Raw genomic sequence first — 12710 nt, 5'->3', positions numbered from 1 at the left:
GAGGTGATAGAAGTAACATAGGATACCTATTGATTTGTGTAAGAAATAAAAAAGAAAAATTCAGCCTACGAAAAGCGAAATATTTCGAGTTAATACACATACTGAACCAAAACTTAGTAATGTTCTTTCTCCTGCTCACTCAGTGATATATGAACATTATATTATATTTGGTTATTGGAATCTGTGCAGAAGGTGTTTAATCACCTTTCCAATGGTGTACTATGTTTTGTAAAAGGTCAAGTATTTTTAGAGATATTAACGGGTTTAAAATGCGTTAAATTACCTTTCGCCTTCGATATTTTCTCTATTTTTCATTTCCGAAGTTTTGGTAGCGCTTTAATCAACAAAAAAAGTTCTATCGAACCTCACATTGGCGTTTTTAAGGAAGCAATGCGTATTCCTTCCTTATACAGAAAATGGAGACAATAAGTACTGACTATCATAATGTATATTTATTTCGGATAGGATTTTAAGCATATAAACATACTAGCTTCAACCCGCGGCCCCGCTCGCGTAGGAGTAGTTTTGAGGGATTTAGGATATGTATGTATATAAAAGAATTACAAACAATAATTTCATAGAAAATAATTTTTTATTAATAACCATAATATTACAATACCCGGCATCCATTGCTATGCCTCGTTGAATAAAATGAAAACAACCAATCAGAAAAATATCAAGCAAAATTATTTTTATTAATTTTCTATCTCAAACCGAATGAGAGTGGTGGCGCGGCCTGGGGGTTGTGGGAAGGGAGTTCTATCATAAAAACATGCCTATAACCTTCATTGCCGCCGTAGCCGAATGGATTGGTGCGCGACTACCATTCGGAATTCACAGAGAGAACGTCGGGTCGAATCTCGGTGAAAACAGCAAAATTAAGAAAAACATTTTTCTAATAGCGGTCGCCCCTCGGCAGGCAATAGAAAACCTCCGAGTGTATTTCTGCCATGAAAAAGCTCCTTATAAAAAATATCTGCCGTTCGGAGTCGGCTTGAAACTGTAGGTCCCTACATTTGTGTAACAACATCAAGGCGCACACCACAAATAGGTAGCTCGGCTAAACACCCAAAAAAGGGTGTACGCGCCAATTATATATATGTATATAACCTTCATTGGGTGAAAATGTCAATGTATAAAAATTTTTACCTCATTTGGTGTTGTCGTTTCGTAGTGATGCGCGGACAACGTACAGACATTCACCTTTATAAAGGGTGTTTTTTTTAGAGGTTAGGTTTTCAAGTTGGCACTGCTTTTTTCGTAGATGGTCTTTTTGACAGCTGTCACTTGATTTATGCTCAGTTTGGTTTGCCATTTCATAATGAATAGACTTACACCTGAACAACGTTTGCAAATCGTGCAAATTTATTACGAAAATAATGGTTCGGTTCGCGCGACGCATCACAAGAAAATTTTGTTCAGCGATGAAGCACACTTTTGGTTGAATGGGTATGTCAATAAGCAAAATTGTCGCATTTGGAGTGAATATAATCCACAAGCCATTGCTGAGACGCCGTTACATCCTCAAAAAGTCACTGTTTGGTGTGCTCTATGGGCAGAGGGAATCATTGGTTCATATTTCTTTAAAAATGAAGCCGGCCATAATGTTACAGTCAATGGAGAGCGCTATAAAGCCATGATTAATGACTTTTTCGTGCCTGAATTGGACGATGTTGATGTGGACGACCTTTGGTTCCAACAAGACGGCGCTACATGCCATACAGCCAACGCAACAATCGATTTATTGAAGGAAACTTTTGGTGAGTGCATTATCTCGCGCCGTGGACCTGCGGCGTGGCCTCCAAGATCGTGCGATATAACACCGCTGGACTATTTCTTGTGGGGCTATGTGAAGTCGCTTGTCTACGCAGATAAGCCCGAGACGATTGACGTCTTGGAAGAGAATATTCGGCGCGTTATTGCTGACATACGGCCCCAATTGCTGCAAAAAGTGGTCGAAAATTGGGCCTCTCGGCTGGAATTTATTCGAGCCAGCCGCGGCGGCCACTTGCCCGAAATCATTTTTAAAACATAATGGCAAACCCTTATCTTTATAATAAAGCTAAATTCTTGGCCATAACATTAAATTATATACGTTTTATTTCATCTTGAAAACCTAACCTCTAAAAAAACACCCTTTAGTATAGAAGATATAACTTTCAGCAATTTCGTGAGCTTCGTTAAGTTTTGGAGTGGGCTCCAGCAACATATGAATGGGTGGCTACACTCAAGTTGCTGACATTGCCAGCACCAAAGAATGAAATGTAGTGGTTTTCATTTTATTTGTGCGACATTACCGCTTCTGCATTGATTTCTGTTAAAATATTAAATTGTGAAATTAAATAGTTTATAATTGTGTATTCGAAGAGTTTTTATCACAATAGTTTTTAATTGAACAACGCTTTAAGATATTCTTCATCGCGGTCAACAAACTTTCTGCGTTTTTCGTTTCCTCCACAATAAATTTGACATGGCGGTTCCGTTTCCGGTAATATTTATTGTGCGACTACGGCAACCATTCGAAATGCCAAAATAATTTTGCAATGATGTGCTTCTCAATCAAATGAACTGGGTTCGAGAATGCCATTATCGCTCCAACAATTTCTTCAACATCACTAGTTGGGCATTTGCCGTAAGCTGTTGGTACTTCGAATAATGTGACATACAGGTTCTGCACCAATTTGTAGTAATCAACGCTCATCCTAATCAAATGTCATCACATTACTTTTCATTTTACTTCTTTTCCTGAGATATGCCAGCATGTGCGCAAGGATAATGTGGAAAAGTGTCTGGAAGGCGCATTGGAAATGAAATCTCTGAACATATGCTCTTCCTCTCCCCAATTCTCATTCACTTAGTGGAGAGGCTGAGCTGTGAACATGGACCACTGTCACATAAGTGCCAAGCACGAACGTATTGTGCGTGTGGACACAGATGATTTCGCGTTGTGCTTTGCTTTGCGCCGGATGTGTTGTGCGGAATGTGAGTTGCTTGCGCCAAGTGCATATGCATGTGTGTGCGTGTGCTGATAGCGCTAGCTAGGTTGTGACTGAATGGCTTTAGGCCCGTTGAAAATTTGTGTTTGTCAGTTGGATGAATGGACAAATGACTGGATTGATGATTGGACTATAATTCACACGGCAAACGTCTGTACATAGATACATATGAACACGTTCCTTCGTTTGTTTCCGAAATTCTTGCTGATTTAGAGTCTCCAAGCATCCACCAAGTTAAAGAGAACAGCGCGATGACGACGGTAATTCGCTAGCGAAGATATGTGCACATTCAGTAGTTAAAATTTGTGTGGTCTTGCGAACGCAACTAGAAACGTAAAAATATTTTGAAGTGAAGAGCCGTTTTATTTTAATTCAGCGGATGATCAATGACATAAAAAGTCAAAACTAAAAGGAAAAACAAAGTATTTCAAATATTAAATTAAAGTAAAATGTGAAAAACTTTAGTAACTTCAGTTTACAGGTGCAAATAATATGTTTGTACTCCGCTGACGTAAAATGTGCCCTATGTTAATAAAATATCGGGCTGCCCTAGCTAAAGTGCGATAAAATAAACGAAGATGTGCAAGTGGTAAAATGGTAATTAAGATGAAAACAACATCAATAAGAGTTTGGTCTCTCGCCCTAGTTATGTACACCTATGCATTGATCAAATAAAAAGTGTTCAATTAAGCAATTACATTATATGTGGCATACTTTACGGTGCTTGAGCATGGGCATGTCCATATTATATGTAGTTGAAAAAGGCGTAAAGTTATAAAGACATAAAGTCGGGAATATGTATGAAAGAATAAGTAAAAAATGCTACTAAATTCACGTAGATAAGTGTGTACGTAAAAACGATTTATAGAGGCAATACTGAGCTTCTGTATGCCTCTAAAGTATTAAATGAATTAAACATACATTGAAGAAGTGAAAATTAAGAAAATATGTGTCGAATCATGCTTATAAGCAGATGTTGAATTATGCTACAAACCTGTCGCCGCATGTTTAAGGAGTAGACGGCTGTGAGTATGTGTTAAATAATCAATTTTCGTATATAAAAAAGTGGGCACACATAATATGTATGTACGTGCATATGCATGTGGTACCATAAAATATACCATAAAAACAACTAATTTTGTTGATGTTGTATTTAAACTCAAAATTTAGCTGATTATGAATTCATAAAGCAAAACAAAATTATTAAGCATATTGTTAGGCGCTAACGCCGCGAGTGTGAACTATAAGTAATTGGTGCATGGCAATTAAATATTGTATGAATGATATGAAGTGTCAATTGGACGCGAATGAAACGAGAAAGAAATATAGCTAAATAGCTAAGCGCCGTTTCATCGTAAGGTACAAATGTAAGTAAATGTGGAAATTTTGTGCTATGCGCTACTTAGTTTAAAAAATAATGACAATAAACTAAACTCGGATAGGAATATCACTGTTTGTGCTGAGGAGTTTGAAAATTGCTAAAATTGGCACGCGTGTGACGACATAGGAATTTTGCCTACCGGAATACTAAGTCACATTCGTATACATACCTACAGATACTTAGTTGTATATACATACTATATGCAGCATGCCAGCAATGAAAACGAAAGCAAAAACAAAAAAAGTCAAATATGAAGATTCCTGCAAATAAACGGATATAGCTATATATGTACACATACATGCATAAGCATCGGCTGCTACCGAAGTGCGATGTGTAAAATCGCGGTGCCGTGAAAAATGTGCGAAAAATATTGAATAATGAAAACTTGTAAATATGTAACATGCTAAAAATAATAATTAATTGAAATAAAAGTGTATTGAACCAGTTTTATAAAATTCGTTTGAAAGCAACACCAAATTCCTTTCAAAATAGCATTTACAGCGTGCAACAAGAAGAAAATTTTAGCAGCAAAAAAAAAAAAAAATTCAAGTACGAAAAAAGTAAGCGAGAACTACAAAGAAGGAAAAAAGAGTAGCAAAAACATTGCAGGGAAAAGTCCAAACCAAAACACCGACCAATAGAGCAACCACAAGCAATCAACAGTAGCAGCAGAAGAGAAGAAGCTGTAGCAGCAGTAACAGCAGCAACGCAGCATCCAATCTCCAAAATTGCAAATGTACATGGAGAGTCAAAGCACACGGAAAGGAAAAACACCGCGGATAGCAAAGCAAACGAGAGAAAATGTAAAGTAAAACAAAAAGTTAAAACTAGCAGCAACAGCACTTGCAGCAGCCAGTCGCCACTGAGCGTTGGAAGTGAATTTTGGGGCAACAGAAGGGAAGAAAAGAAGTGAAGCGAGCAGATATTCATTTGGAGCGGCGAACGTTAGAAAAATAATATAAAAATACAGATGAGTGGCGAACGCGAGTGTTATACGGTGGTGTTAAGTGAGTGAATGGAAGAGGGCGGGTGGTGTTAGCACAAGGAGGCATCGATTCGGTTGACACGCGACTGTGCAGGCGGCGTTTGTGTGCGGTGCTCGTGCAACCTAAAACACATACATATACAAAATAATATCCATACATACATAGGAGTTTCGTACGCTTTTGCATTCATAACGCAAATCACACGATGTGACGATAAGACGCGTACAGCTGCCGGCCATATGAATTACACTAACGCAATTTCAGCTACCCACAAGTGTTGCAAAACGCGGGTAGCTATGTAAAAGTGAATATAAAGTATGTATGTACGTAGGAAAAAGCATACATACCAAAGTATACATAGAACAAGAACAGCATGTATAAAGCTACAGTTCATTGCTTTTCATGTGCCTAGAAATAGTCCAACGGGACTGCTGTGCGCCTAGAAATAGACTAAAAAATCTATGTGTATATGTACATATGTGCAAAAGAGAGCGAAAAACAGTGGCAATTTTGCCGCCAACTACGCTACGCCTACATACCGGGTGACACTAAAGTGCACATGCATGCATACATATGTACAATGCATGTACATGTATGCATACTCACATATAGGTAATACGTTGACAATGCGTTCTTTGTTTGCTGCGTTTGTGTTTCCGAGTATAACAGTGATTGAAATAAAAGAAATAATGGGAGTGAAATAAAACAAAAATACAATCAAATACACACATACACACACTTGAACGAAGACAAAGATTTGCGTGTTTTTCGGGTAAAGAACGCAATCGCCGAATACAAATCAAAAACTCAGCTCAAGGTCAACAAAAATCGAAACTCACACCAACTCAAGTCAAGTGTAGTGAAAGCGAAAAGCTAAGAGTGAATAGCAACAATGTACTGCACTAGCATACATAAATACATATGTACATATTGTTGCATGCCTAATGCAACATCGTTAGTGTTACCCAAATCTTAGCATATAAATTGTATTTTAAGAGCCCCAGAGCCGCTATTGTGCGCGTGAAAAAATAAAGCTACCGAAAATTTAACATATTCGAAAATTGTGAAGTCGCCATAAAAGTGTGGAAAGTTCAAATGTGTTTAAAATAAAGTGTTTATAGTGAAAAGTGAAATATTATTACACATTTGCGCTAAATATATGTAAATTAAAAAATATATATATTAATTTGTGCATACGTTGAAAATAGTTTAAGTGTAAAAACGTAAAAATCAACAAAAATAAAAACGAGGCCGCGCTGTAATGCAGTTTTAAGCGAATTGTGGATGCTAAATTAAGGTAAATTGAGCGCATAAAAATATGCAACAAATAGTTACACTTGCGTTAATGTATAGAAATTACATATAATCAGAATAGTAACATATACATATATGTATGTACATGTATACATACATATCTCTGCTCATAATTTATGGCACTAATTCCTGGTTAATTGCTCAATTGCCTAATTACATGCTATTAAATTTTACTGGACATTTAGGCACATTTGACGCGTTTTAGTTATGTAGTTGTGCTCAGTTTTTAATTACATTCGAAAACTTTTTATTTCACAAAACTTAGGTACAACGGTGATGATATTGGACTACGGCAACAACTCTGTACAACAATTAATACCACAAATAGAAACAACAATAACAGTCACACAGCAGATTACAAAATTTAATTACGTGTAAACTACATAGTTGAAGCTGAGTGACTGTGGCTGTGGTTATTTGAGTGCGAGTAACACGCTTTGCAGTGACGCCTCAATGCAGCTATAGGGGCTGTTATTGTTGATGGTTGCCGTTGTTGCTGATGCGAAATGAAAGTTGGTTACGTTAACTTTTGTAATGCAATTTGCTAAGCGTTAGTAATGGCGAGCAACAGAACATGGCTTTTGTTACAGTCGTGGGAAATACATATGTACAGTATTGTGCATAAGTATTGATACTATTTTCCTATAGTTGAAAACTAGCTTCTTTCTTCACACACAATCATAATCTTCGCCTTATATTGAGTATTTACTACACGTTAAAAATTAAATAAACGGTTGTCAATATAATTTAGTAGACTAATTCTAAAATTAGGTTTGGACGCCTCTCATTATTATTGCAATCCAAAAAAAATGAAATTTTCGTGCTATTTTTTATTTTTTTTTTTTGGAAAATAGGTGCAAAGAAAACTTTAATACTTTAGCTAAGCCGATTTAACCCATTCCGTTTTTCGTATACACCACTATTTTGATTTTGATCCCTTAAGGGGGGCCTCTTATCAGTCGGCTCCAAAAAAAACGATTTTTTTACTGCAATCAATAGATATATTATAGGAGAATATGCCCTCAAAATTTTATAGCGGAATTCAAAGTGATTTCGGAGTTACAGGCCTGTGTACCGTCCCTCGTGTGAGCATACTGTCTACCTTCTGAAAACTTTGAAACACGTTTTCTCAAAACCATGTTTTTGAAAATGGCATGTAAGATTTAAAAAAACGACGAAAGTTATCATTTCAAACCGATAATCTATATAAAGATAATTAAAATGCGCAACTAATTAACTAAAAAATACAAAAAACAAAATCATTTTTTAATGTTATTTAAACCTTTATTGAAAAAAATAGCGAAAAAAGCACTTTTTTTCAATAATTAATTGTGTGCTCATTTTTTCATACTTTTATACAAGAGTAGTCTATTATATGCGGGAAAGCCTTCTGAATAAGACAATATTTTTCCTTTGTGTTTCAGGTGAAAACTACGACCGCAATCTTACACGCCGTTTTACTAGCGCGCAACGAGAAGCTGTGCGAGATCCCTCATATGTCCGCCATTTTGTTTTTTTTATTTATATTAAAAAATTGTTTATTACTCTTCAATCATGCCTTCAAATAAATGCAAAAGTTTATTCCTGTGTGTCGCTTTTTTCGCCTCGAAAAAAAAAATTGAGAAAAAACACTTTTTTTGAAGCCACTGATAAGAGGCCTCCCTAAGCTTAAGCCTTTCTATCATCTGAGGTGATTTTTTGGAAAATTAACTTTATTACAAAAAATCGAGTTTTGTATTAATGAATACAAGAATTTATCAAATGTTCAAAGAAAAAAGTTTTTGATGCTATTAGTAACGTACCAAAAACTGAAACGCGAGGAAGAAAATGTAAAATTCTGGCAAGAGAAAACAAAAAACTCATACGCTATAGCAAATTTGAACATTTTTTGTCATCAAATGAGCTTAAAACTGAGCTAAATTCGCAAGTTACAAGTCGGATAGTTCGATACAGGTTGGTAGAAGCCGGATTAATAACAAGAATCCCCAGAAGAGCACCGTCGTTGAGTTTACAGAACCAAACAAAAGGTTTCAATTCGCAAGAAAACATCTCTTTCGTTGAAACTGGACAAATGTGTTATGCTAACAAAAATAAATATGTTTAGATCTGACAGAAAATTATATGTTCAACAATCATCAAGTACAACATTTGATTTCAGATATACGAAAAAACAGTAAAGCAAGGTGGAAAATCAATTCGGGTAAGGGGATGTTCTTCGGAGGACGTACTCGTAGCAGGTCCAATATTTTGGATAAAAGATAAAATGTGCGTAGTGGACTATGTGAGAATATTGGATACGATTATGCTTCCTTATGTAAGAGAAGAAATGCCACTAAGATGGGAGTTTATGCCGGATAACGATCCCAAGGATTCGTCGAAATTAGCAAAGGAGTGACTTAAAAAAATAAAATGTGATGGCTTTTGAATGGCCGTCACAGTCTCCTGACTTAAATCTAATTGAAGATCTACGGGCAGAACTAATTCTCCAGATAAATACGGGATTTAGTCAATTCAATGCATCGAAGATGTGAAGCAAAACAAGCAGGAAATGCGAAATATTAAATTAATTTTCCACAAGGCGGAATTTTTGTGGCCAAACTTTTTGCTTTTATTAATATAATTTTGAAGTGAAACTTTTTAGGCGTTGATGGACGTGCGAGAATGGAGAGTAAAATTTCAAGGCCATGCAACGTTTTGGTCATTTTCGTTCCGCGAGAGAGAAAAAAGATATAACGTAGAGGAAAAGGAGAGAGGGAGCTATCTTATATCTTAGATACAATTTAGGCTATTTTTCCTGAGTTTTTGCTTGTGGTTGCTTAATTCTAGTGAGATATAACACTGCCTACTTTTTGACGCTTGTTTGTTAGTGCAAACTTTTAGGAAATTTATTTTTGGTGCCTACTTTTTGCCGTATATTTCCTTGGTGCCTACTGTTTGGTGCGTTTTTTGGTCCCTTTTTTCGCGCTTTAGCCGTCATTAGTTTTGCTGTAAGAGTAACAACCTCAATAAGGAGACTGTGTGTGACAGTATCCGCTTGATGTGCTTTGTGCTTGCGTAACGTATTACTTCTTCAACAGTACCAGTTTTTAAGTCACTATCTATTGTCGGTATTGGTCATATATGTACATACCATGGAGCATCATTAGATATTTTTATTAGGATTTTAAACTAGGTCTTTTGAAAAATATGCAGGTTAGATTTGGAGACAGTTGCTCAAACTTTTATGCCGTATTTCTATATTGGCATAATTACAGAACGAGATCTTTAACAAAATTTGGGAGTAGCAGAATAAAATTTAAATTCCATTGAATAAAAAAAAATCCGATTCGGCACAAAAAAGATTTCAATTTCACTGTATTATGCAATAGAAAACGTTCTTATATTCTTCTATTGTATTATTCCGTGAAATGCGCCTGATCTGACTAATATTTTAGGTATATGATTGTTCAATTTGCGGTAATCGATGAAAACCAACAGAAAATCCACTAGAAGAAATTAAGAAGTAAAGTGTATCACACTTTTTGGCCGAATGAGCATATAAGACTTTGAAGTAAAAGTATATTAACATTTTGCTTTTCTAGGTTAAAATTTTGTTACAACTAAATATTCTAAATTTGTTGTTGATGCTATTTAGCAACAGTAAATACTGAATAATAGCAGGATCTTTCTCATGTATTTCATTAGAAAAAATCGGAGCAGTTGAAAATTAATTTGTTCCACTGTCTCTGTAAGAGGATGCATTTGATTGAGGGGACGAGTGTTTCGTGACACTTTTGCTCCCTTCGCTTCTGTTGGGTAGCTCATGTCAGCAAAGCTCGTGCTCCAGTCTCAATTTAGCGTCATGGGTTGACAGTGCTCCGTGAATTCAGCGCTTAGTTTGGCTGAAGAACATTTAACGTTGTCTTCTACATTTTGAGTAAAGCGTCCTTCAAAAGATGCGCCAAGATATTGTCTTAAAATAAAAAGTGTAAGAATTTACTGTTTCACTTGTTCACTAGTTTCATTCAAAACACAGCTTTTTAAAATTATATGTGAAAAATTACATCATTTCATTATATCATCTAGCATGAGCACGTCTATAGAGAAAATCCGCCAAACAGTCGACTCATGAATGTCTAATTGTTGAGAATGTCGAGATATCGGTCGGCCAGCCCTTTTTCTATCTTCGAAATAACCAGTTTCTTGAAGTTTTTTCAACAACCTTGAATTGTCGACTTATTCGGGTGATTATTTTCACCAAAAAAATCACGAATTTTGCGATATGTTTTTTAAAGATCGACTATGCTCACAATAAATTGCAATAATTTTAACCCTTTGTTCTATCGTGAAAAATTGTACATCCGTCTGCTTGGCAAATGCAAAAGATGATACAAAAAAAGGTACCCTCTAGAAATTATTTACTACTGGCATCTAGGCGTCACTTTTGAAAGGCCTCATACGTTTAGTACACATCACAACTGATGTAAATAACTCCCACTCTCCCAAAAGCTTAATACAGCTGTTCAGGGTAAGATAAAGCACGGGATTCGCGTGTATTAGAAACCCTAGCGAGGACATATCCGACCGTTGATAATAAATGGACTGAAAAGTCCCGGGCCTAACAAAGAAAACTCGTTTTTTTGTAATCAAAAACAATGCAATCATTCCATCGTTCCTCTAACATTTCAATATCACTTTTATAGAACGATTAATCTGTTGCCTCAAAATGGGCCTCAGTTTCAGTGATAACCTCTTTGTTAGGTCTGTGCCTGGTAGTCGCTGGGATTGGTTCTGGCGAATACATCCACAGTAGGAGCAATTCGAAGTTCAATGCATGTATTTTTGCTATTGTTTTGATTGACTTCAACGTACCGTGTCTTGAAAGTGAAACGCGTTACCCACTTTGAACAGAGCTTTCTCATAGACAAATGCTCATGCATTCTTTTGACATCTTTACGATGTTAGCTAACTCACGCAACTTCACTTTTCGATCATTTAAAACAATTTTGTGGATTTTTTTGATATTTCCTGGTGTTACTGCCTCATTTGGACGCCCACTGCGTTGTGCATCATTGATGTCTCTACGAGCACGTTTGAAGTCAGAGTCGTTTTATTGTTGTTTCTGATGGAGCGAAGTCTCTATAACAAGAAATTCTTTTTGATCCATTGTTTTGAAAATAACAAAAGTAGCGCCACTCTTACCACAATAACTCACGAACAAATGAATATAATACCATACAATTTCAACAGCTGTCTTTTTAAGATTAGCACTAACTGAAAAATAGGAGAAATGCATTAGTATCATCTATGTGTTAGGCCTGGGACTTTTCAGCCCATGTGTTAAATGACTATGGTGTAAACTTATTTCGTACACTTCACAAGACTTGGAGTTACCATTACGAAACCAAGAGGTTTTAATTCTGCCCAACTGTTTGAAAAGATAGCTATTTTAGTCCTGAATAGAACTATTTTAAAAATTTTGGCGATAGCGAAACATGCGTTGTACGGACCTCTTGAAATAGACAGCAATTTTGCAAAGGGAATCCCCAACATACAACAACTTTAAACTGATTGAAGTCAGGCATAAGCCTTTTGTTAGACATTGTAGAAAAGCCTAAATAGCTTAAAGAGTTTTCTTTGCTTTTTTTTGACTGTCAGTTTCCTTTTCCAGTAAAATAGCTCAAGTTTAAGAGTCTGATTGCTTCAAGAATGTGCCAGTAATGAAATATCTCTTTTCTCGACCAGAGCAAATAACATTTTCTTCCATAATAATAACTGATAGGACGTCAAACTTAAGGGCTGAACCTAAGGCGTTTTTGAAAAGCATATCTCCTTTTTTTATTTTTATCTCGTTGCGTGCGTTAAGTTTTGAGAAAATTGTTTATATAAATTTTGTTTCTCAATTTGAAGAATGAATAAACGCTTAAATCTAATTTTTTAGTATAATTTTAGTTTTTTTAGTATTCTGACGAAGTTTTTGATGAAACAAAAGTAAACTCGCCTTTAAATTTTCCATCACACCACTTCATCAGCATTTTTATATGCTGACCTCTA

Source organism: Anastrepha obliqua, chromosome 4 (genome assembly GCF_027943255.1).
Source record: "Anastrepha obliqua isolate idAnaObli1 chromosome 4, idAnaObli1_1.0, whole genome shotgun sequence".
In the NCBI taxonomy this organism is placed as follows: Eukaryota; Metazoa; Arthropoda; class Insecta; order Diptera; family Tephritidae; genus Anastrepha; species Anastrepha obliqua.
The sequence above is the reverse complement of the archived record's forward strand: the minus strand, read 5'-3'. Positions refer to the sequence as shown.